Source organism: Callorhinus ursinus, unplaced genomic scaffold, assembly GCF_003265705.2.
Source record: "Callorhinus ursinus isolate GAN/ISIS: 27379988/994484 unplaced genomic scaffold, GSC_fseal_2.0 scaffold18, whole genome shotgun sequence".
NCBI classification, from domain to species: domain Eukaryota; kingdom Metazoa; phylum Chordata; class Mammalia; order Carnivora; family Otariidae; genus Callorhinus; species Callorhinus ursinus.
The window spans coordinates 33,958,407-33,983,536 of NW_027397080.1; the positions used below are offsets into that span (position 1 = coordinate 33,958,407).

At 49.1% G+C, this 25,130-nt stretch overlaps 1 protein-coding gene across 2 annotated transcripts in view; it reads right to left on the bottom strand.

Annotated features, from left to right (window-relative positions):
* Positions 1-7,191: 7,191 nt before the first annotated feature.
* The window catches only part of AJAP1 (adherens junctions associated protein 1), a 189,544-nt gene continuing 171,605 nt past the window's right edge, over positions 7,192-25,130 (bottom strand). The window contains exon 7 of one of the 2 annotated variants that reach the window (XM_073903444.1): positions 7,192-7,299. The gene's annotated coding sequence lies outside the window, so the exon portion shown is untranslated. Of the gene's footprint in view, positions 7,300-14,035; positions 14,167-25,130 lie in introns of those variants that run through there. The other variant, XM_073903445.1, reaches the window with a different exon arrangement.

Here is a 25,130-nt window from a genome sequence, read left to right on the forward strand (position 1 = left end):
TCTAGCAGGTGCACACTGTCTGTTTACTCCCCATTAAATCCCTGAGTTCAGCACTATGCCTGGCAGGTGCTTAATTACCATGGGCGAGTTGAATAAACGGATCTTGGGTTCTGAAAGCATGGTTGCTGCCTCAACAGCGACCAAGAGTAAAAAGCCGTCTGTTGTGGGATGAATTGTGTCCCCCAAACAGGTATGTTGCAATCGTAACCCCCAGGACTGTACTTGGGAATAGGGTCATTGCAGATGTCATTAGTTAAGATGAGGTCATGCTGGAGTAGGGACGGCTAATCCAATGTGACTGGTGACCTTAGAAGAGGAGAGAGGCACTCAGAGGGAACACAGCCAGGTGAGGATGGAGGCAGAGATTGCACGCATGCAATTATAACCGGGGACCACCATGGATCACCAGCAGCTGAGAGAAGCTCCCCGGGGCCTCCCACCAGGAGTCAGCTCTGCCAATACCTTGAGTTTGGACTCTGGCCTCCAGAACCATGTTGTTTCAAGCCACAAGTCTGTGGTTGTTTGCTACGGCAGCCCCAGGAATTTCATATACCATACACCGCAGTCCTGTAAAAGACCACGTATGCATATTTGTAGGGGCACCCGTGACTTGCCAAGGGTGCTGAAGGCACTAGGCTGGGAAGACGCAGCACACAACAGGCAGGCTGGCCTCTCTCTGGAGCTCAGGTGAGGAGAAGGTGGAAATGAGAAACACACCCAGTCCCTAGAGGTGGGCTGACCTGAGCCACTAAAGCCTCAGGGCCACTTCCTTCCAGAAGGCCAAAGGGGCCGTCTGCTGTGTCCAGTGACATTGGGCCTCCAGCCTGCAACACAAGGGCGGCTTGTTTTCTCTCAAATATTTGAGTTGGGCTCTGGTTGGGTGGCTGGCTCTGCAGTGAAGATGTGGAGGTTTGTTGCAGCATATCCCCCCCGAAACCTGTTTTCCAGAGTGAGGAACAAGCAAGCGTGTTTGCTGTGCCTCATGCATATGTATTTATGGACATTTAAGGAGACCCATTGCAGAAATGCATATTTAGCTGGCTTCACACAATGTTTTATTGCCCGTGTAGGTCCTTTGTAATATCCTCTGGAAATTCATATTAAAGGAGATTTCAAACCCAAATGACTGACCCGGGAAGCCCTCACAGTCCCTGTCTGTGAGGAGGTTTTATTTAATAACAAAGTGTTTTATTCAAAGTTGTGCCTATTGATGAGCTTGCCCACAGAGGCGCTAACATTTCTAGAATGCAATATTATATGTATTATTGGCCGAATCAACCACGGCGCCTCTGTTGGGACAATTTCCCTTTTATGTTCTGGGTGCTTAAAAAGCCTTAGAAGATTCTCATGTATTTTTTAGCCAAAATGTGTTGCAGATTGTTCCCCCTCTTTTTGAAAATGAGAAAAGCTATGTAAATCACATCCTAAAGCAGTCCCTCCAGTTTCAAGTGGAAATAATGCACACTGAGGCAGAAAGACGTGTTCTCTTAGCTTTATTGCAAGACTGTGTGCATGCAGGAACATGTGTGTGAGCAGGCCGAGATTTAGAGAATTGCCTGGGATGGGAAAACCTGCCTCCCCCCCAGTCTGATGTCAGAGTACTGAGAGGAGGGGGGAAAATAAAGTTTTATCTTAGGGAATCAAAAAATAATTTCTAAAGTGTTTCTGTCACCCTGCCCACAAAATCCTGGTGCCGTGGACTAAATGGTGTCTCCCCCGACCCCTGCAAAGATGAAGCCCTAACCCTCTGTGTGGTTGGATTGGAGCTGGGGTCTCCAAGGGAGGAATTAAGGTAAACTGAGGTCATAAGAGTGAGGCCCCAATCCTATAGGATTGGTGCCCTTACAAGAAGAGACGCCAGAGAGCTCTCTGTCTGCACCATGGCAGGACACCTTGAGAAGGCGGCCTTCCACTAGCCGGGAGGAAAGTTCTCACCAGGATCCAAATCTGCCGGCACCTTGATCCGGGACAGCCCAGTCTCCCGAACCCTGAGGAATGAATGTGCGCTGCATAAGCCTCTGTCACTTTTTGCTGTGGCGCCTGAACCGACTTGAGACGCTGGGGCAGGCTCGTGGCTCCCTGGTGCCTTGCCCACCAGGCCCCTCTTTAATCCTGGCCACCATGGTGCATGTGGACACCTTTGAGCTCCAGGACCTCATCTGCCAGGAGCCTGCAACCAACAGCAGCCGACGGCAGAGACAGATAGTGGGAAGCCATGTTATGGGTCCAGCCTTGCTTAGTACAAGCTTGTTCTTCAACTGCACACATTTCCCCCTGCTTAGATGAATACCAGAGGGAAAGGACGTCCAGTCAATGCCCTTTCGTCCCTGTAAGAAGAGTTTATTTAAGCCAGTGAGTCGAAAAGTCAACAAGGAAGGAAACAGAACCAGAAGGGCACAGGGGCAGACAAGCCCTTTCTGCATTTCCTCGCACATATAATGACGCAGGAGAGTGACACCCTTGGCTCAGCTGGGGATCGGCCCTGAACGGTTGATAATGTCTCTGATTTACCCTCTGTGCTCCTTTGGCCACAATTTAAAAATGCAGAATGTGTTCAGTGAGCGTGGCCCCTTGACCTACTCGCTGGAGAAATGAGAACCAGGCAAGTCTCCTAGAAACTCCTGCTCTGGCTCGGTCTTTATGTGTTTTAGGCACAGTCTCCTCTGAGGAGAGTCTTCAACAGCATGGGGGCCAGCCCTCATCTGGCCCCACAGCATCTCACCCACTGGGACCAAGCCCTGGGGCAGGTGTGGTTTAGTGCTTCACCTGCAGGGGAGACCCTGGCCGACATCAGTAATGCTGTCTTCATCCCTAGGGCAGGACACAGGACTGTGAGCAAGAGACCCCACAGTATGATAAAAAATATATATATTCCATCTTTGTCTTGGGTTTCTGGCAGAATGACCTAAGTGATAGGATTGTCTTTGTCGAGATTCTTAATCTCAGGAAACAAACTGAGGGTTGCTGGTGTGGTGGGGGGTGGGAGGGATTGGGTGGCTGGGTGATGGACACTGGGGAGGGTATGTGCTATGGTGAGCGCTGTGAATTGTCTAAGACTGTTGAATCACAGATCTGTACCCCTGAAACAATTAATACATTATATGTTAGTAATAAAATAAATTAATTAATTAAAAAAAGAGTGCCTTTGTTATGCTGGTGAGCTGACTCCCGGTAGGCCCCCACGGAGTGTCAGGATGGGGGGCTGGTCACCAGGAAAACCAACCACGTGGTTCTAGGGCCGGAGCTTTGAGCCAGCCAGATCTCCAGGAGGGGCGAGGGCCTGGAGGTTGGACTCAATCCTACAGCCAGTGATTTAATCAATTGTATCTACATAATGAAAATTCTGATCACACCTCCAGACACCCTGACTTGGTGGAGCTTCCTAGCTGGTGGACACACTGATATCCCCGGAGGGTTACACACTCGGGCTCCCTGAGGAGAGGGTCCAGAAGCTCTGTGCTCCCTCCCAGGCTTCCCTGTGTGGGTCTCGTCGTTGTGCATCCTTTTTAATAAGACTGGAGCATGGTGCTTTCCTGAGCTCTGCCTCCAGTGAACTGTCAGACCTGAAGAGGGGTCTCAGAAGCCCCTGAGTCCATAGCCAGTCGTTGGAAGTGCAGGTGGCCTGGGAGCTCCACCAGCAGCTCCATTTGAGGTAGAGCAATCTGGGGAGAGGATCCAGCCCTTAATCTCGGGGGTCTGCTTGTCACTCTGGGGTGTGCTTGTCAGAATTGTATGGCAAGCCACCTAGTTGGGGTGGAAACAGAACGGACTCTGAGAGCAAGGGAAGAATGAAGCTCTCTGGGCATAAAACCAGCAGAAGGGGTTGGCTTATCTTTGGGTCTGCTGCCATTTCCGTGTGGGGCTCTTTGTTCCACAGAGAGCATGGCACTCCCCGCCATTTTGAAAGCCTCTGGTCACGTCGGCCATCATGTTTCCCCATCGTCTGAGCTGAGCCACTCAAGAGCATAAGTCCTCAGATTACCGTCACAGGGAAATCGTTCTGAAAACCAGTTCTGCCCCTGACGGCTGCTGGCAGGGCTGAGACGCGGTCTGTGTGTCCACCGGGCACTGGTGCTCACGGGGCTAAGAGCCCTGATGACATTATTCCTGCAAACTGGGTGATGACTGCTTGCCTGAGGAATTCTTAGAGAATCTTAAAGAACAAAACCTGCATACACACAGCTCAGGAGCCCGACAGGGGGGACGACAGGGGTCTTACCCTTGACAGCCACGTAAGGGTACACAGGATGGCGATGAGGGTTTGACTTTGGAGCCAGGCAGCTTCAGATCCGAGCTGTGCCCTTTGTCTGCTCGGTAAACTCGGGTGCACTTCCTAACCGCGGTGGGCCTTGTTGTGGGTATTGTTACCGCGGGGTCAGTACTGATATTTCCCAGTGGGTGGTACTGCTTCACGGACTGGGGGAGAGGACCTGAGAAACTCCCTGGAGCCTGGCCTGACAGAGAGTGAGCACTCACTAACCGCTAAATGTGTGACTGGTTTTACCTTCGTATTTAAGTCGGGAAGACCAGAAAGTAATCCAACCCTGGACCTCAGTAATGAGCTATGGAAATTATAACTGAAACACAGTGTGAACCAGGAGAGAGCAGGGAGCCTGAGGAAATGGGCAGGCAGCAGACACCGAAGGCATCCATCAGTTTTATTCTCTTTCTGAATTCTGATAGTTACAGGTCCAGCAAAAGCCAAGGGGAGTGGAGGCCAGAGAAACAGGTGCGGGCTTAACCAGCATCCCCGCCCGCCCCCCTCCCCTTATGGGGCCGTGCTAGCTGGCAACTTCCTCAGCAGACTTTCTCCCCCTGGGCGTACACTTCCTTCCTATTGAGGAGCCGCTCCCCAAAGATTCCTGAAACGAGGCTCAGTGAACAAACTCTTGGATGAACGGACAAATTCCTACTGCTGTCTTCCTAGTCACGGGGGAGGGGACATCTATTTCTTTCCTAGGCCAATAAATTCTGTGTCCAATTTATCTTCCATCAGACCAACATTAATATTAAAATCCTCCATGATTCATAAATCTGTCATACATCAAGAAAAGCAGCACCAGGACACGAAAAGAGCCCTCATTAACAAAAGCAGAATTAGTCCTTTGAGGACCCTTCTCGATGGCCAAACAGACCACTTACAGTCTGATCGTTGTCCTAATGGGCCATGCTCTGTCACTGGGTCAGCGTGCTAAATCTAAATTGGCCAGCGATGGGCTGGTAATTGCTGTCTGGGGTGCTGGGGGTGACCTGGAAGCTCAGACTCTCAACACAAAAGCTGCGTGAGGAGATGCATGAGCGGGCGGGCGAGAAGGAGCACCTGAAACCTGGCCGGGCTCCGCAAGGGGGACCCGGTAACCTTGCGGCTCAGTGTGAACCGTACCTCGTGCTACGTACCTGTGCTTAGAGAGTCTGTGTCCACGAGGCTGCCGCCAGGTGAGCTTATCCCAGCTCCCCGGGAATGTGCCAGAACGATTCCAGCAAAACAGTCCCCTGGGGAAGCCAGAGGAAAGTTGCCTGCTGTGGCGAGACAAGAGGTCTGGTCCTTGGGAACCTCCCCCAGAGGACATGTACCACTTTCGGGGAAGCTGTTTCCATGATGGCAGATCCTCACACTGGTTTTATGGAAGTAGGCTGAGACATCCAGGCTGATTATGGGGAGGGGGTGCCGGCCCCCCTGGAAGGGACTGTGCCTGGCCTACCTGTGGGGCTCGTGAATGACCTCAAAACACAGCTTCTAAGTGGAGAGTGCCAGCCCCATTCTCAGAGCTGGTCGGATCATCAGCCTAGATTTAGGACCTTTTCCCAGAGTATCCCCTGTGTGTCAGGTAAGGTCAGTTCCATTCACGTGGAAAGGGAGTTTTGTTCCTGTCTTGAGAGTCTCCCTTGTTTCCAATAGCAGCTTACACGGTTTAGGAAACAGAGGTTTATAATAAAATCTCGGCAGCTGCATTTGCATAGATGGAAGGAACTGAGTCACTCATGATCACAGAACCCTGAAGAGGACGTTTCCAACATGTGGGGAGAAGCCATTCCAGAATTTCTTCCATGCATACACTGTATAAGTGCATATGCATAAACCTGCAGTGGGAACGCATCACCATATTTTGTTATCTGACTTTCAAACATGTTGGTAACAGATGAACGACAACAGGTATCTGGCCATGCTAACAAATATTCTTTCCTCCAGCTTTCCTGAGATATAATTGACACATAACAGTATGTGAGTTGAAGGTGCACAGTAAAGGCCTCGACACACGTGTTTATTGTGGAGTTATTACCACAATAAGGGTAGCCAGCACAGCCTAACCTCACATTATCACCTCTTTTCTTTCTTTCTTTTCTTTTTTTGTAGTGAGAACATTTAAGATCTACTCTCTCAGCAAATTTCGAGTATAGAATACAGTATTATTAACTAGTCACCATGCTGCACATTAGGGCCCCAGAACACGTCCATCTTACAGTTCATGGATTCTTAACCTGCGGATGCCTCCGTGAGGGCCCATGGTGATAAGCACAATTTTCAGGGGGAAGATTTCACTCTTTCATTGGATTATATGAGGCCTTACTGTTGAGACTTGTGGCTGTAGCTACTAGAAGGGATATGGAGACCAGAGGTTCCATATAACAAAGAACACCAGCGAGGGCCCAAACCTAGAAGGTCAGAAATGAAGAAGGGCCCCACAGGGAACAGGGGACAGTGTGAGCCAAATGCCTCCCCAGGGCTCCGGAACCAGGGCCTGAGGCTGAGCACTGGACACCCACCAGGAGCGTCTAAGTCCTTGTCCTATGGGAACATGAAAGGGGTTCCCCATGAAGCAGCTGTGGCCGGGACAGTAATCGGGAAAACTGAGAACCCAAACTGGTGGTACAGGGTGTGGTGTGTCTTTCATGTTCACACTTGTCTCTGTGGCAGGAACGCAGGTGGGGTAATTATTAGAGCTTTCCGCCTGGGATGGAGCAAGCAGGGCTTTATTATTGTCATACATGTGACAGTCCGGGGGTGGACAGCCATGGCGGGTCACAGGAGGCCCCACAGGACGAAGGCCCTGCTCAGAGACCTCCCTTCGCCCACCCGCCCTCCTCCGGGTGTGGGCTGCACACCAGCTCCAGCTGCATGCCCGTCTGAGAGTGAGCGCTTCTGCCTGAGCCGATCGCCAGTGGATCCACACCAGGCTTCTGCTAGTGAAGGGCACGGTGAGCGGATGCAGAGGGAGAAACCGGCAGGCCCACGAGACTCCAGGCAGAACACCCCTCCAAGATCAGAGCCGGCAGATCCAACAAGGACAAAATCAGCCCCTCGGGAGAGAGAGGTAATGAAAAGAGAGTGAGATTTCAAAACAGGTTAAAAGTTCCAGTGGAGGCGAGAAGGGGGCGGGGACCAAGGGAGCATGTGAAGAATAGTCACAGGCAGATTTGTCACGGGCCAGATGTTCCTTCCAGAGAGGGACCTGGAGACTACGCACGGCCCACGGGTGTGCAGAGGGGGAAGGCAGCAGCAATGGCTGATGAGGCAGCAGGGACAGAGCGACAATCTGCTCAGACAAGGGCAGGACAACAGACTTCTGCATCTGTCTAAAATTATATTTCAGGGGGAAAACATGGCTTCCCGTTTTTCAAGAGTGAAGAAAGACGTGAGCACTCAGATTGAGGAAACCCAAAAAAAGTCCCGTGCAAAATAAGTAAAACGAATCCATGCAAGGACTTTTTATAGTAAAACTGTTGAAGCCCATCGACCAAGAGAAAACTGTGAAATCTGCAGAACTCCAGAGACAAAGGGAAAATCTTAAACAAGGGAGAGGTAGGCAAAGAACTGAAGAGCCGGAGTAAAATGGAGAGGAGACATCAGCAGCACAAAGGATGGAATTCAATATACAATAAGTTTTTAAATAGGAAGAACATAACTCTTAACCTAGAAATTCTATATCCAGTTAATCTACTCTCTGGAGAGTTTCAGACAGACCCAAAGAGTTCACTGTCCACTGTTTGCCATTCAGCAAGCCTTTTTGAAAGATGCGTGAAAGGATACACCCCAACAAGTAGGAAATCAAGGCTGAACAGGAAGCAGTAAAGGTGCAAGAAAACCCAAAGAGAGGAAGCCATGAACGCATCGGTAATTCTAAGTAAACAACGATATCTTAAAAAAAAAAAAAAACAAATAAAAGGAGCAGACTGTTTAAAAACGAGATGGTGTTGATATATTAGCCAACAAACACAGGAGGTTGGGAAGGATGCAGGTTTCAAGCTTAAATGTTCTCACTTCTGGTGACACACAGAGATGCTGTTTAATGTCACTTGGTTTTGTCGATAGGCTTGTTACAATTTAAAGCTGGTGATCACCAAATCAAAAATAAAAGGAGGTAGAAAAGGCAAGTAGAGAACCAGTAGGGAGGGGAGAAAGAAGAGGCCTGTGTCTGCCCAACAGGAGATCTGAAAGGAGGGAAAGAAAGAAATGTCATCCTACATTATCTCAGTGATGTGTGGTCATCCATAAAATGTGTTAGATGGGTTTCTATTGTTTTGTATTTTTTTAATGAATCCCTATTTTTAACAATTTGTCCCAAATTCCTGGCTCGCTTCCACCCCTTGAAATGATTCTGAAGTTGGAGAAGGTGAGAAGCAGGTATTCTGTGACCCAAGGCCACCGCCTGTCAGCCCTCAAGGATCCTGATGTACCCGGGGCCCCGTAACGCAGGCCCGACCCACCCTGACTTCCACGTCGCCCTGCGGCTTGGCCCCTGGCCCCCTGTGCTGACTCGGCCTCAGGTTTTACTAACGACTGAGGGAACACTTGGTCGTGCTCAATGCCTCCTAGGTGCCAGTTGTATTCACGACGTCCATTTCTTAATGGCTAAACTACCAGGACAAGGGCATCCCCGTTTGAAGGCAGGAAACAGGCTTGCAAAGGACATGCTCAGGATCACAGAGCTAGTGAGTGGTTACATGGCACGGTTTTTCCAGGCCTTTGGACTCATTTTTACTTCTCTCTTTCCATTATATCCAACAAATGCACCATATGAAATCTCATTTGGCTGCTCTCTGCAAAGGGACAGTGGTTTCTGCCGGGATATGCGTAAGGGAACCCCCCACCCTGCTCACCAACAGATCCCTTTCCTGCCCTTTGGGAGACTACTGTCAGAGGCAGGCAAAGCTGATCCAGAAAATTACCCTGGTCGCCAATGGACACAGGAGGGATGTTGTTGTAGTTGGGGCCACACGGATGGTAAACACGTCCACGTGGACTGGGGCACAGGAACAGTGGACAGGGGAGCAATCGCTGAGTTTCACCCCCAGCTCCTGGGTCTGCAGCCACTCAGAGACGGACATGCATGGCTCTCGGAGGCCTGGCCATCGTCACTGGCCACTGTGAAGAACTGTGGGTCACCTTTTGGGAATATCCAGCATCTGGAGGAGACAGTCTGTCAGAGGGGAGACTGGATCATGGGGGCTTCTTCCGAGCCCACTAGCAGCTGCTGAAGAGTCGGACCAGGACTCAGTGACGAGTCTGGTGTGACTTCTGGTCACCTGCAGGCTGCCCAGAAGCAGAGCCTCATACCCTGGGCCCTCCCAAGTGAGCAGGACCCTCCTGCTGGCATTTCAGCTCTGCAAACACGATCCCTTACCCTCTAAGGGGTTTTTGTTTGAGAGGAGGGAGCAGTCGCTCCTGGGATGAGAGGAGGAAGGCTGTGGCTCGTAGGGCCCTGTGGCCCCCTGACTTGTCTCCAGCACCTCCCACTCCCCACCACGCTCCCCACCATCGCTCCTCCCCTGTTGCCAGGGCTTCCGCTCAGCCTGGAGGCTCACAATCCTTCCTGCGGCGTCTGCTGGACCTCGACAAGCCTCGGAACCCCAGAAGCCTCTGCTGAGCCAGTTTCCTGGCCAGCCCTGCTCCTTGCTCCTTCTCTGTCGGCTCCACGCTTTAAACTCACATTCCTGAAGTGCAGCTGTGTGCTCAGGCCCTGTCAAAGGGCTTGAGAAACAGTGAAACAGAACTGGGAACCCCTGCTCTCTTGGAGCTCACACCCTGGTTGGGAAGACAGACTGTGAGCGTTCGGAACAAAATGAGGGAGTCCTGAGGCGGGTGGGGGTGCGGGGCAGGAGGGCCCGGCAGTGACGGGGTGAGACAAGGTATGCCCAGAGCAGGGACATTTTTCTACGGACGGGGTGGTTGTCACGGACTGAATTGTGTGTTCCCAAAACTCCTATGTCAAACCCCTGACTCCTAATGTGACTATTTGGAGATGGGGCCTCTAAAGAGGTAATTAAGGAAAAATGAGGTCATATGCGTGGATCTTAACCCCCTAGGACTGGTGTCTCCATACCAAGAGGAGATCCGGACACAGACATGCACAGAGGGACGAGCGTGGGAGGACAGGGAGCGGCCGCAGACGGAACCAGTCCCGCCCACACCTTCCTCTTGGCCTTCCCACCCCCCAGCGCCGTGGGGGGTGCAGTTGTGCCGTGTGAGCTGTCCAGCCCGAGGTCCTCTGTCGTGGTGGCCCGAGCTGCATCACGGTGACTGAGGAGAGAGCATCTAACCGAAGCCTGGAGGAAAGGACGGAGCTGACCATGAGGCCGTGCGGGGACGGAGGGAGCTCTCTGAGCAGTAGGGAGAGGGTGGCGAGGCTGCAGAGGGGGCGGAGGGGCTCTGGGGCCGGGCCAGGTGGGCCTTGAGAGGCATTTACGCAGCTCTGGGCAGCCACAGAAGCATGCTCATACTGCTACCATGCATCTCGTCTCTCCTCCACGATGCTGAGAGCTTCTTGGGGATGGATCCAGGCCCTCCTCACCCCAACATCCCCAGACCAACTCTGGAACCAAGGGAGGCTGAGTGAAGGTGTGGGTCAGTGGATGGCTGGGCTGCCCCTCACAGAGAGCCCCTGTGTGAGTCATTGCAAACACACAGATCTAGAGCCACAACCCGGATTCCACACTGACTTCCACATTTTAGGAGTCGAGATGCACAGGGCAGGGGACAGGGCAGCGGGAGGGGGCTGTAACGATCCCATTTCTCCCACCTGTAGTCTGAACCACTCGAGAAGTGATATGAGAAGTGATGTTAAGACAAGAGGTAGAGATCATACTGGAGAATGTCACTTCCACCTGTCACCATGGAAACGTCAGGAGAGAAGAGGTTTCCTTACCACCCCACCCCCACCCCCAGCACACAGCATGGAAGGAAAATCAGGGGAGAGGTTTCCTCCTCCCCAACCCCCACCCTACAAAGACACTGGATCACTTTGTGGATCACTTTGTGCCACTTCACTCAGATAAGAAATCATGTCCTGGGTCTTAGGGAAGGCCTTTTCTCCCTCCCTCTCTCTCTCTCTCTCTCTCTCTCTCTCTGCCTTCAGTTTTGCAGGTGAGTGGGTTCTCCCAGGGGATGTCCACGAGACAGCATCATCCGTGGTCCTTATTGACAGCGGACCCTCCAGGGAATCACCTATGAGCTGCTCTGGCAGGGCATGTGGTGACAAGTCAGGAGCAGTGTCCCAGGCCACCCCTGCATCCAGCCCCCTTTGGAACCACCAAGACAAAGGCGGGGGGGATTGACACATTTCATTTCTCCAGAACCTTCCACAGTGGGAGATCTGTGAGGGTGGTAGCTCGCCCTGTGTCCTAAGCAAGTCCTGGAGGGCAGAGGACAGTGCCGCTCAAGGACTGACATTCTGCACGTGTCTGGTTCATGGACAGGTGTGAATCTTTCCACCTGTCTGTCCTGCGGTTTGTAAGACATGCCCAGCCTCCTCCCCAGCCCCCCACCCAGGCAGTCTCCGTGAGTGAAGTCAGGGTGGCAGAGTCCTTTAAAAACTGTCTGAAGCAAGAAACTAAAAGCACAAACTATCATTATTGCTGTCAGCATCACTAATCCTTTCACCGGGGATGCCAGGGGTCCTGGACAGAGAACAGAACTCGGAGGTGTGATTAGCTAAATTTAGCTCAGGACACAAAAGTCTGTAGCTTTGAGCTCTCCTCGCTTTGACAAATGATGAGCTTGGAACCGCTGCCGATCTTTTGATTTCATTCCCTTGGCGACCGAAGGAGCCAGGAGAGAATCACTTTCAGACAAGGATCTTCACTGTTTGCATAGCACACATTTCCATGAGGCTGCAAAAGCATGCTTTATTAAATTTCCTTTGAAATCTAATGCTTCGATTTAGGGGCAAGAATGTTTCCTAGGCCTTAAAAATGCCATGCAAGTTAAGACCAGAGCAAAACATCCTTACAAGGTAAGAACCAGGCAGGACCCACCTGCTTTCTCCTCAGTCCTGGCCGCAGAAACTCTGCTTTGCAAAAGCGATGGAGAGCAGAGGGGACACGTTGGGTTAGTCTGCTGGGCTGGCCTGGAGCCTAAACAGCAGACATTTATTCCCAAACAGTCTGGAGGCTGGAAGTCCAAGATCCAGGGGTCGGCAGGGCTGGTTCCTCTGGAGGCTTTTCTCCTTGGTGTGTGGATGGCCGTCTCCTCCTGTGTCCTTGAGCAATCATCCCTCTGTGTGTATCTGTGTTCCCCTCCTCTTCTTATAAGGACACTGGTCCTATTGGATTAGGGCCCACCTTAGTGATCCCATTTACTTTAATCACCTCTGTAAAAGCTCCTTCTCCAAATACAGTCACCTCCTGTCTTACTAGGGGTTAGGACTCCTGTGGATGAATTTGGGGGCGGGCACAGTGCAACCCACAACACCTGGTGTCCCGGGGCACAGAGCAGTAATGGAAAACCAGCGGGGTGGGTACAGCTGGCCTCCCACTTCCTAGGTTCTGAGGAATCACACGTCCAACTTTGAATGATGCCCAGCCAGCAGCAAAGCTCTCCAGTGGCCTTGGCTCTCTGTTCATTTCTACTTCCCACATCATTTTTAACATGTAATAGGTTCTCATTGAAGCAGAAGAATCTCCTGTTTTCCTGGAAGCGGGTGTTTGACTTGAGATGAGGGTCTGGACAAAGGCCTGCCTCTGCTTGTCCATCACATTCTTAAGACTGGTGTGGGTAATTGCTGCTTTGGGGGTCAGGAAAGGATTAGAGGTGGGAGGGGACTCACCCACCCAAAGGGCTCACTCCAGAACAAAGGCAAGGGAAAATACACCACAGCAGGACCCAGGCTTTCTAAAAGAAATCAGCCGGTGAGGTGGGTTCTCCATCCTCCGTGCCCACTGGGACATCCACACAGGGTGGCTCAGCCAGGATTCAGTCATTCTAGGACCCTGCAGTCCTGGCTGGGGACAAGAGCAGGGAAGGGTGGGAGTGCACGTGTGTGTGTGTGTGTGTGTGTGTGTGCATGCGCGTGTGGGCATGCGCCTCGGCTGGCTTCCTGGGAGACTTCAGTCACACCCACCCCCTCAAAACATCCTATTCTGACAGCCTGGAGGCCTGTTACCCTCCTAGCAGACAAAGCACTGAGGTGGGAGAGATTCAGAGAAGAGTCGCATTAAAACATAGTAACAATAACACTCTTTGATGAATGTTCCCCATCAAACCTCCGGAGCATAAGTCTGAGAGTGTTAAGAAGGCAATTGTCGGAAAAAAAAAAAAAAAAACCTGCCACTTATCCCTTTTAACCTATAGGCTCCATTTAGCCAATTAATCTTATTTATAAAAGGACAAGCAAACAATTTAAGTTTATGTGGTTTTGGTTTTGATCATTTTTCTGCTGTTAACAGACAGGGTCATTCTTCCTGATAATTAAGACTCTTATAGTCAATAAGACCTCACGATTAAATTTAACTAATATTGATGGCCCACACAGCAGTTGCCATCTCTGCTGCCTGCCGCGTGCTCTCCCTCTGTGCCCACGGTTCAAGCGCTGTTTCTCAGCGCCTCCAGGCTCATTAAACACCGAGTCCTTACGAATCACAGGTTTGGGCTTCTGTGAGCCACTGGAGGAATGAGGGGTCACTAATGCACGGTGCTTCTGGGCACCTGGTCTCCCCTGGGAAGGGAGATGTGGAGGCAAGTTGTTTTAGTTGGACCCAGAACTCTTTACAACAAAACAAAATAAAATCCTTTGGGCCCCGCTTCTAAATCTTACATCTTCTGATCTCTCTTCTTGCTTCCGCCATCTGACTTCTCAATATATAGGTGGTTGCAGGGAAGGAAAGTGTTCTCCTCTATCCTCTCAAGTGCAGTGCCCGGGGGCCTGTGAATTAAAACTGGCAACAGACAACCTGACAGGAGAAAGACATACACGCTTATTAATTTTCAGTTTTACACGTGCAGGGGCATCCCCCAAATAAGTGAGATTTGAGAGATTATATACATTTTACTAGGGGATGGGAGGGGCACAGTGGCACATCTGGGAGGACAAATGACTTTGGGGTGAGGGACACTAATGGAAACACCAGTTACTTTTTTTGAAAGATAAATGGACCCTTAGGAAAACAGGTGAAAATACGATAGTCCAGCAGAGGAGATTGCAGCTGCCCTTGGGGTGAGGATTAATAGTGATGCTTCTTTAGAGAAGCTTTCCTTTTAGGGAGAAAAGGGACTTCAGGAACTCAGAGGCCTTTGACTCAAAATAATTCTTGAGCCAAAGTGGCATATTTGGGGTGACACATCCTGACCCACTTGATGGGCCTCATTCTCTGCTTCCATATCCACAAGGATGCACTGCTTTTAACCTCTGTGCCCAGCTTCCGGGCACACTGGTGGGGGAGGCAGATCGTGGCAGGAGGTGGGTGTTGGGTTGGTTGGGTCCATGCCTGGCAGTGAGATGTAGGGAAATATTGGGGTGCAGGGAGGATGGGGCCTACTGGGGACTGCTAAAGTGGCTTCTGGACATCAGGCTGAAGTACTGGGTTGGTTCTACATGGTAAACAATAGAAACTCTTGAGATGATTTTGGCAGAGTGGTGGTATGTGATTCAACCAGAGCAGTTTAGGGTGTGTGGGGGCGGCACACAGCATTGGTAATAATTGTGAGAGAGGAAGTAAGACTATGCCAGGAAGTGACTTTTGGGAGAAGATGGACGCAGAGGGGAGTCTATCGGTCAGCTTCTGTTGGGTAACAAGCCATCAGCAAGGACTGCTGCTCACGCATTTTCAGGTCATTTGGGCTGAGCTTTGCTGCATCACGAGGCACCGGGCACAGATGTGGGGAGGGCTGGAGAAGGGGGCCAGTCATTCTATCCCCAGCAAATGCGCTCATACAACCTGGTCCTTGCTAATCAGTGGGGTTTCTGAGTTTAAGAGAAAGTCGTACCTGGAGATCCTGATTACTTCCTACAACACACACACACACACACACACACACACACACACACACACAATTAACATCCACAAAAGTGCCCAGGTTTTAAGTGTCTAGTTGGATGACTTTTTTTTTTTTTAATGCTTTATTTATTTATTTGACAGAGAGAGACAGCGAGAGAGGGAACACAAGCAGGGGGAGTGGGAGAGGGAGAAGCAGGCTCCCCACCAAGCAGGGAGCCCAAGGCAGGGCTCAATCCCAGGACCCTGGGATCACGACCTGAGCTGAAGGCAGACGCTTAACGACTGAGCCACCCAGGCGCCCCAGTTGGATGACTTTTGACAAATATGAGCACCCCTGTGCATTGTGAATACAGCACTCCCATCACGATATAGAACTTTTCCCTCACTCTAGAAAGTTCTCCAGCCACTTTCTGGTCAATCCCCTACACCCACAGGCAGCTGCCCCTCTGATTTTAATTCCCCTAGAGTTTTGCCTGTTCTAGAACTTCCAATCGGCAGAACCCCACAGTGTGTACTCTGGTATCCCTCTTTCCTCAACGTGATACCTGTGAACTCCCTAGGTTGTGCCAATGGTCTCTTCCTTTTACCATTCAGAAGTATTCTTTTGCACAGATGTAAATTTTCCCATCCTCTTGTGGGTAGGTGTGTGGATAATTCCCAGTTTGGGTATGAATTTGGCTGCCATGAACACTCATATCCAAGTTGGGGTTTCTAAACATTTGTTTTCATTTCTCTTGGATAAATACCTAGAAGGGGAAACCACTGCCTCTCAGGGTAAATGTGTATTAGATTTGGGGGACACTATGGTTTCCAGAGTGTTTGTAACATTTTACCTCCCACCTGCAACACGGTTCTGCTTGCTCCATATTCTTGCCAAAATTGGGGATTTCCGAGTTTTTTCAAATTAACCTTTTATGTTTCCTCATGACTTTAATATTTCATTGTTTTAATTTGCATCTTTTATGACTAATGGCGATCCCTCTACCTGTGCTTTTGGCCATTTGTACCTCTTCTGTGAAGTGTCAATTCAAACATTTTTTCCCCATTTAAAAATAATTTTTGGTCATCTGTCTCTTCATTATTGAACTGGAGGATGACTCCCTTTGACTGTTTACCCACCAACTCCGAAGAGCATCGTCTGGCAACACCAGACGTTAGGGCCCCCTCAGCTTCCCTGGAGTGGCCAGCCTCCGGGAGAGGACGGGCCAGTGTCACAAACCCACCGAACCTGGCGACCCAAAGAGAGATGCTTCCCGCTGTTTAGCTGGCAATGCTGATCAGAGGGAAAACCCATATGATTAGATCAGAGGGTAAGTTATCAGGGTACGAAGAGTCATTTAATTCAGGGGAATGTCCTCAGGTCTCCCACGATCTTATGGAGTGACACACAATTGGGGATGCGAAGTCGCACTAGGACAGAAGTGAGGCTAATCCAACAGCCGGTGAAGTTCACCAAGTAGAGGCGAGGACCCTGTAGCCTCCAGACGTAGAGACTCCCAGGTGCCCCGGCAGCTGAAGACTCAACATCTTGGTGGCGAGATCCCAGCAAGACAAGAGTGGCGCCCTTGGCTCTCCTCTCCCCCTGGTCTGGGGAAGGCATGGTGCGCGCTGACGGGGCCTGACAGCGTAACAGAGGAGCCGCCCGGAGGGCCTCGTGCTCTGCTCAGAGCCACCTCTGTGAAACTGCAGAAAAGTGGGCTTCTGATAAAGGGCACATCCCAGGTCCCAGAGGCAGGGGTGAGCGCAGCACTCTGAGGGCTAGAAAGAAACGTATGTCTGGAGGCGTGGGGAGAAGGTCAGTCAAGCTCTCAACACTTCCACCTCGTCCCGCAGGGGCTGGGGAGGTCCCCGTCTCATGAAGCTGCTCAAAGCTGCCGTGGAAGCAGCCAGCACAAGATGAATGCGCAAAGGAGGTGGTCAGTGGGTATTTGTTGAACAGAATGAATAAATAATAGCTTATCTCACGGGGCGCCTGTCATGGAACCCTGTCGATAGGAAGGAACAATCTTTGAGACACCCAAAGACATCCATCAATTGTGGGATTCAAAAGCCTCTAGGCTGCCTTACCGGCGACCTCAGAGGACCCAAAGAACCCACAGAACCCCACAGAACCTCCTAGAACCCCTTGACTTATGACTCAGAAACTCGGTGTTACCCAGAGAGTCTAACACCATACAATGATTTTCTTTTTATCACCTACTGTGATTTTGATTCACGGAGACGCTATTTTGCATTCTGAGGCGAAACCTCCTACAAAGTATCAATCTTAATTACACCCATGTTGGTAGATTCACCCAGGACTCATTTACCACATTTTTTTTATTTTTAAACCAGGCAATGGGATGCAGAGAGGGATAGTCTGTGATCTGCCACTTCCTTTCACGCACATGCAAACATTGTAAAATATGACAATACTTAAACCTATTCTCTAGGATTTCTAAAGTCTGCTGTGGAGGGTTTGTTTGATCCTGCCACTGAATTGGATAGTGGTTGGGAACCCCACATCCCTGTCCTCCTTCACCCTGGTTGTGACAGAGATCTCTGAAAACCTCAGAGGTGAGTGCCAGAATTATCTCAGGGGTAGAGAGCCCTGACTTTCCAATCTTCTCAAATCATAAAGGCTCTTAACAATTCCCAAATGGAAAAGTCCTTGTAGATGCCTGAGTCCCATCTCTGGCATGCCCTTGGAATGAACAGTGTGGCTATCACCAGCATCACTGGACTATTGATTGCTTCTAGGAAGAGGAGCCCGTGGCCAAAAAGGACCTGGGTACCGATCGGCAATATCGTGGGAATACATGCTTAGTGACCAGCTCTCAGGGGCATTTGGGAGCTTATTGGTAATGTTTACAGATTACCTTGTGTAAATATTCCCACCATGACTAATTCCAAGCTACTGACACGATATCATTCAAACACGGAGTTGGGAAGAGATGCTCTCCATTGGCCCTTGCAAATGCATGTGAGCTGCTCCCAGCCACCACTGGGACCATTCTCTTCCTCCAGATTCCAGAGAAACTTTCCACTTCCTGTTTATCCCTGAGGTAGGATCTCTTCCCTTATTGAGTGTCTCCCAGGGGTGCGACCTTATGCAGGCACCCCCAAGAAGCTCATAGTGTAACGGGGGAGACAGAGATTTCACAACTGTAGGAATGAGCATGGGGGTCCTAGGACCCTCTGTCATGGGGTGTCTTTCTCAAACCCAGATCTGTTGAGGGCGTGTAGGACAAAATATGAAGGGGAGAGTGGAGGGGGCCCCACACTGGTCCACACAGCAGAGATGTGTGTGAAAGCCGCACAAGGGAACCATGCATGATCCGTTGCTTCTGATGTTCTGAGAGGGAGTTGAAGAGATGCTCACCAGCCATTTGTCAGCAGCATGGACAGTCTCCCGTACCATTCTCTTTGGATTCTTTGGGACTGCTTTTTTTTCTCTATCAGGTTTTCTCACTTCTGTCTACTACCTGCCATTCCAGAAGCTTATGTTTCGGCTCCTCTGACCAGCAAGTTGACGTGGGTTATCATTAGACGTCACAAAGAGGAAGGTGTCCCAGGCTCCAAGCAGAACACGGAGACCTAGTTCACTCGATGCCCACTAGGCTGCCCGTGAGCACCATCGCTTTACAGGAGCATCTGTTCTCCCCTTCATTTTCCATTACCCGAGAAACCTCACCACATGACAGAAAATGTGGGAAACACTTAAAAGCAGAATCTTTAAAGCATCCCCCTCTCTGACCAACCACCTTTAGTACTTGATGCATTTCCTGCAAGTCTTTCTTCTGGTTTCGTTTGTTTGTTGCAGACTTGCAGTCCTGCTCATGTCATTGGGATCCTGCTTTTCACCCAACACCAAGTGATTCTCATTTGTCATGTTATCAACACCTTCCATGTTCATCATTGTTTCTTTTATTGAGTTTTCATTGTAATCAGCTACCTGGGCACATAGTTATAGAATCAGTTGCATCTGTAAGATCTATTATAAAAATCAGTAGCACCTGATCAAACTCCTGCCTGTTACCTCCCCCCCGAGTTTATCACTTTCCAATTTTTCTGCCATTTCTTTTGGTCTTTACCCCATGTTTGTACATGACATACCTGTTTATTTTTCAACTTCAGTCTTTATTCACTGACTTACCTACCACTAAGGACAAGAAATGCACACATGCCCTCTCCCCATTTCCCTGCCATCCCGCCACGAGGATGGAGTCACCATTCGGATCAGATCCATGTTTGGTGCTTACGTTTTTATATACATGCAAACGTGAACGGTAATACGTGTTTGTGATTCAGTGGACACTTTGAGATCACTTGTCTTTCCCTGAACAACTGTTTATTCTCAGTGCAGTTAATCATCTTGCGTGTTGTTTCTCAGTTTGTTTGTCTGCTTGTCTTTCCCTAATTTGTAGGAACTGACTCTCACCGGAGACCCTACTCGGTTCATTCAAACACATCTGGTGGACTTCATCTTGGGGATGTCCGTCCCAGTTTCCCAACCTGCTCCGATCTGGACACTGTTCTGATACACAACTGTCATCCAAGAATCTCCTTCCACACGACCCCAGGGACCCAGCTTTCCTGCGTTCCCCCTTTCCTGATGTCATGCCTTCCTCTCTGGTTGACTCACTCAGGTTCCCAGGAAAAGATGCACGAGGCCAGTTGTATCTAAAATGTCATTATTCCACATTCACACTTGACCACTTGGCTGAGTATAGACTACTAGTTTAACTCCCTGATGCTCAGAACTGAAGGCAATGCATTATTCCATTTTCTCCTTGTTTCCAGAATTGCTCTTAAGACGAAGTCACATGTCATCCTGATTCTTGATCTTATAGGAAATGTGTTGTCTCTCCTCTCTCTCTCTCAGCTTTTAGGATTTCTGCTTTGTCCCCAGGGTTCTGAAGTTCAACCATCTATGGTTTTATGTCTTAGTTTGCATAACATTTTATCCATTGTGCTAGACACTCAAATGGTCTTTTCGGTTTGGAAATGTCAGGTCTGGAAAACAATCTAAAAGTATTTCTTGGATTTTATAAAGCTATTTGACTGAGAGGCAGTCTAGTGAAGTGGTTAGATCTTAGACAAGAGAGCCAAACTTGCCTGGGTTCAAATCCTTGCTCTGCCATTTATCAGCTGGGTGACCTTGGGTAATCAGACTTCCATCCTCTCTGTGCGTTAGTGTCTTGATTTATAGAGTAGGATAAAAATGATGTCAACCCCAAGAGTTTTCATTAGAATTACATGAGTAAATGTGCAATGCTTGAGTTATTAGACAATGCTTGGAACACTTTGAGGCACCTAGAATTACTACATCATGACCAGTTATCTCTGCTGTTCTTTGATGATTTATTCCCCCGTGCTACATCCATTCTCTTTCCAACTTCTCCTCTTTTTTTTTTTTGTCGATTCTCCAATTTTCTTATCTTTTTTAGATTGCTTTGGCATTTTGCTACTCTCTGAGAGGTTTCCTCAGCGTTATTAGAAACTTTCTTCTGAGTTTTTAATTTTTGCCATTATCTTTTTAATGTCCCCAAGCCATTTTGTTTCTTTTCTTTTCTAAGTGTTCCTTTTTAATGGCATTCTGTTCTTGTTTCATAGATGTAACATCTTCTCTTGTAAGTTGGAGGATATTATTGGCATCTTTCTTCTTTGTTTGGCTTTGGTTTTCATTTTCCTACATAATCATTTTTTCCCTGGGGTTCTGTTTGTTTTTTTAATATCTGTCTATGTTACAAGACTTCTTCAAATATTTGATGATTTTTGGAAGTTTGCTCATATTTAATAGAAGGGTCCTAAAAAGTTGATTAGGAATCCCAAGTAATGGTGACACTTGTCAACTGTGGTCTTGCAATGGTCCTGCCTGGAATGTCACTGTGGAGACCCTGCTGTTCTTATCTTTAGGTCTTTTCTCTTGGGCTGGTGAGATTTCTGAAAAAAGAATCTTCTGGTCTCTTCCCTGGAAGGGAGAAGTCTGATCACCAGGATCCTGAGAGGCAACCAGGAGAAAAATCTCCATTTAATTATCATATTTTCAATTTCACTGTTCATTTAATCCTCACATCTTCAGTGACCCTCTGTTTTAGCCTCTCCAGAGAATAGACCTCTAGTCTCCTGCCTGGGCCAACACACTGAGTGGGGGAAGGAAGGCACATCTGGGGAAAGGAGTGGTCGAACCCCACGTTTGCTTCCAGGGTACCAGGTACATCAAGTTCTCAGCCCACTGGGGGTCCTCTGTGTGTTGCGTGTTTTCCTTTATGTTTGTGTTTTCTTCTGTTTTCTATGTTTTAGGTACTATAGATTGGATCCTCCTTTCTTGGATGCCCCAGTCTATAAAAACTTGTCTCTCTGCCTCTCAGCATCCACAGTCATGTTACCATTTCCTTTTCTATTCTCATTGTCCTTGTGATCTTGGGTGTGGCTAAAAATTTCCACTGAATCTCCTTTTTAGTAGGATTTAGGTAGGCACTGAAGATAAATGTGTTTGCATTCATTCTGACATCTATAACCTAAAATCCTAGATGCTATTTTTATGTGACAGTGTGTTATTTCACCAATGTGTTTCCAAGTCTTCACTATCATAAATAAACTAGTGAGCATCTTTGTGTCAAAGTCGTCATGGGACGGTGTATGTAGGCTCCTTCACAGACACAGAACAAATGAGTAAGTCACACTGGGCAGGAGAATGAGGGAGTTGGGGGAACGTGTCTTGAGTTCAAATTTTGTGTCTGTCATGTGCTAGCTACATAACCTCAAATTAGTTGCATGAGCTCTTTCTCCTTCTGTTTCTCTACTCAGAAGACAAAACGAAGATTATGGTATATTTGACAGAAGAATCAATGCATTGGCTTCATATACCAGTGTGTCTATGGTACGTAGATTTGGACCTGGTGTCTAGTAAGTGTTAGCTATTCTTTTCATAGGGATTTCTGAAGTCTTTGGTAAATATTGAGCACAGAATATCAGTGTATATAGCCACTAGCAGTGGCTAAGACTTATCATTTCACTAACTGGCTAGTAAAAATGTACGTGGCTCCTTCTAGTTTGGTGGGCAGACACACACACATCCTTGTACACACATATTTTATCTATTGTTTGATTTGCATGTTTTAGTGTCAAAATTGACATTGCTTCCATTCATTTACTTCCTAGTCGTATGTTTCTGTTTGTAAATTGCCTGCTTGTGTCTTTGGCCCATACGTATTTACGTTTTACTCGTTGGTTGGTGTGACATCGCCGACATTTACCAAGACAAACTGTAATACTGAGGAACAGTTCACTGCTGTCAGCCCCATCTCTTCTCGCTGGAAGTAAGTTTCCATCAGACAGATTCAAACCTCTAGGGAGCAGTGTGGACGCCGGTATGGACCGGAAGACCTGTGTCCACCAGAGACTTCTATAGACCCACTTTGGGGATTGCTGTTGACCTTTCGCAGGGTGGGGAAGGGTCTGCAGCTTCTTGTTGTGAGCACGCCTGGGAAGGTTTGGAGGCACCCAGGGACTGGGCAGAACACTCCTGGATTTACATCATCAGGCTCCTGCCAAAATGATAAACCACTTTCCATCTTGAAAATCTTTTTATTTATTTATTTATTTTTTTTTTTTTTAAGATTTTTTTTTATTTATTTATTTGAGAGAAAGAATGAGAGAGAGAGAGAGAGCACATGAGAGGGGAGAGGGTCAGAGGGAGAAGCAGACTCCCTGCCGAGCAGGGAGCCCGATGCGGGACTCGATCCCGGGACTCCAGGGTCATGACCTGAGCCGAAGGCAGTCGCTTAACCAACTGAGCCACCCAGGCGCCCTCCATCTTGAAAATCTTGACCAGATCCTCCCACTGAGATCCCGGGGCCACATGGCTCTGAGCTGTTCCCGTAGACGGAAAACTCCGGGCCGGAGACGCAGAATCGCCCATCTGGGGGAGAGCTGTCTTTCTTTTCGGCAACCGTTGCAGTGAAGGGGAAGCAGCAGTCCTTGTCTTCCGCTTGGGGGAATAGGAGGGAAACCGCCTCTGAAAATTAACACAGGCCGATTTTTCAAACCGAAATGCAGAGGCCCAGCAGAAAGGTTGAAATGTCAAAAAGGCACTGATGACGGATCTCCTCCAACCAGCATGAGGTAAAGGCTTTGCAGGGTCCGTTTGCCCCGATGAAGATGCAGGAAGGAGAGCAGTTTGTTTCACCCTCCACACCATCTACAGGGAACGAAGGCTGATATTCCTTTCATTATTTTTTAAGTGTATTTTCTCAGGGGCCAGGTGCTACTCAGTCTTGTGCCATTAGCGGGTCACAGAGATTTTATAACTGCAGAGGGCCTTTGAGAACATTGGGACATTTCCCAGCGGTCTTCCTTTGGAAACTAGTGAGATGATCCCATAAAAAATAATATTCTGTAGTCAGATCCGCCTGGGAACCTGGCATCCCAGGCCTGGCTCCCAGAGGACACCAGCATATTAAAGGCTAGAAGATGCTGTTCAAAGTGCTTTGTTTCATCTGGTATTGGCCAAAGGACTGGATCTGAGAAACCCGTTTACCTACAGGAGTTGCCAGCAGGCTGCAGAACCGCAGGTCCAGGGAGAACCTGTAAGACCCCCCGAAGACTCGTCCTCCCATCTGATGAGGTCAAAGGGAGAAGGAACTGCCCAGCCACAAACTCTCCAGGACAAGACCCTGGATCAGGAGAATCTTGTCCCCAGATCCTTCCCAATTTTGCTTAACCCCCAGACCTCAGGATCCCAGGCATCAGGGCTCAGCCGGTACCTTCCAGGGCTTAGAGAGGAACAAGCCCCTAGTGCTTGTGGCGGGGCTGAGCTCAGGGTAATGGGTGGCACCCAGAGGGTGCTCCAGAATCATTGGTTACAAAGTAACGAGAATCTTGGTTACAAAGTAAATGAGGGTGAGCTCAGGGCAGTGGGTGGCTCCCAGCAGGGGCTCACACCAAACCCTTCCAGCCAGTGCTGAGGCAGAGTAAGTATTCTGAAAGGTAACTATTCAGATTTCTTTCCTGCTGCTTGAACAGAGCTTCTCTGACCAGACTCTAGTCAGGGCTTGCTGTAATCTCCTCCCAACTGGGCCACTACCTTTAGATTTCCACGTCCATCTGTGCACCACCCAGCTGGAGCAAGAACCCCACTGGGTCCGGTCGGTTTGGCCAGAATTCCTGCCGTTAGCATCTGATCAATCTGTATTGATTTGTGTGTGATCAATCCCTCATACCCTGGCCTGCTTCCAGCAAGAATCCCGTTGGGTCAGTTTAGTGAAGAATCACCCCATCCTCTCGCTGGTTTTCCCCCCACCGCCTCTCTCCAGCCCTGCTCCTTTGCTAGAAATCCCACCTTCTGTCTTGTGTTCAGAGTTGAGCTCATCCCTTTCTCACTGCAGACCCCTACTCCCCACTGCCGCAGAAGTCCCTACCCTATCATCGCATCATGGCCCTGAATAGAGCCTGACTTTTGAGTTTAAACAGGTGTCAGAATCATTTTGTCCTTAGCATGCTTGCCTCCATTATTTCTAAATAATTAATTAAACTTTCACCAATCTTGGGCAATAATCAAGGACCCATACCTAGTAGTCACAGGTCCGGATCTCTGTACTTTGGGCATACTAACTCACTAACTCCTCAAACCCCACAAGATGCAAGTTATTATTACCCCCATGTTGCAGATGAGGTCACAGAGGCCACAGAGAAATTAAGCAACTTTCCCACAGTTCCTCAGCTGAGCTGGGAGCTGAGCCTCAGCTGCACACCCGGGTGGCTGAGCTTGGAGCATGTGTGCTTAGACATGGGTTACACGCCTCATCTACATGTTGGAGCCACCGCTCGCGAGCAGGGAGCTCTGTCCCTCTTCTCGAGAAAAAGTAATGGCCTATGCAAGCTGTAGGATGCACACAGTCACCAACATTATTTGTTAGAATGAAAGACAGATGAGG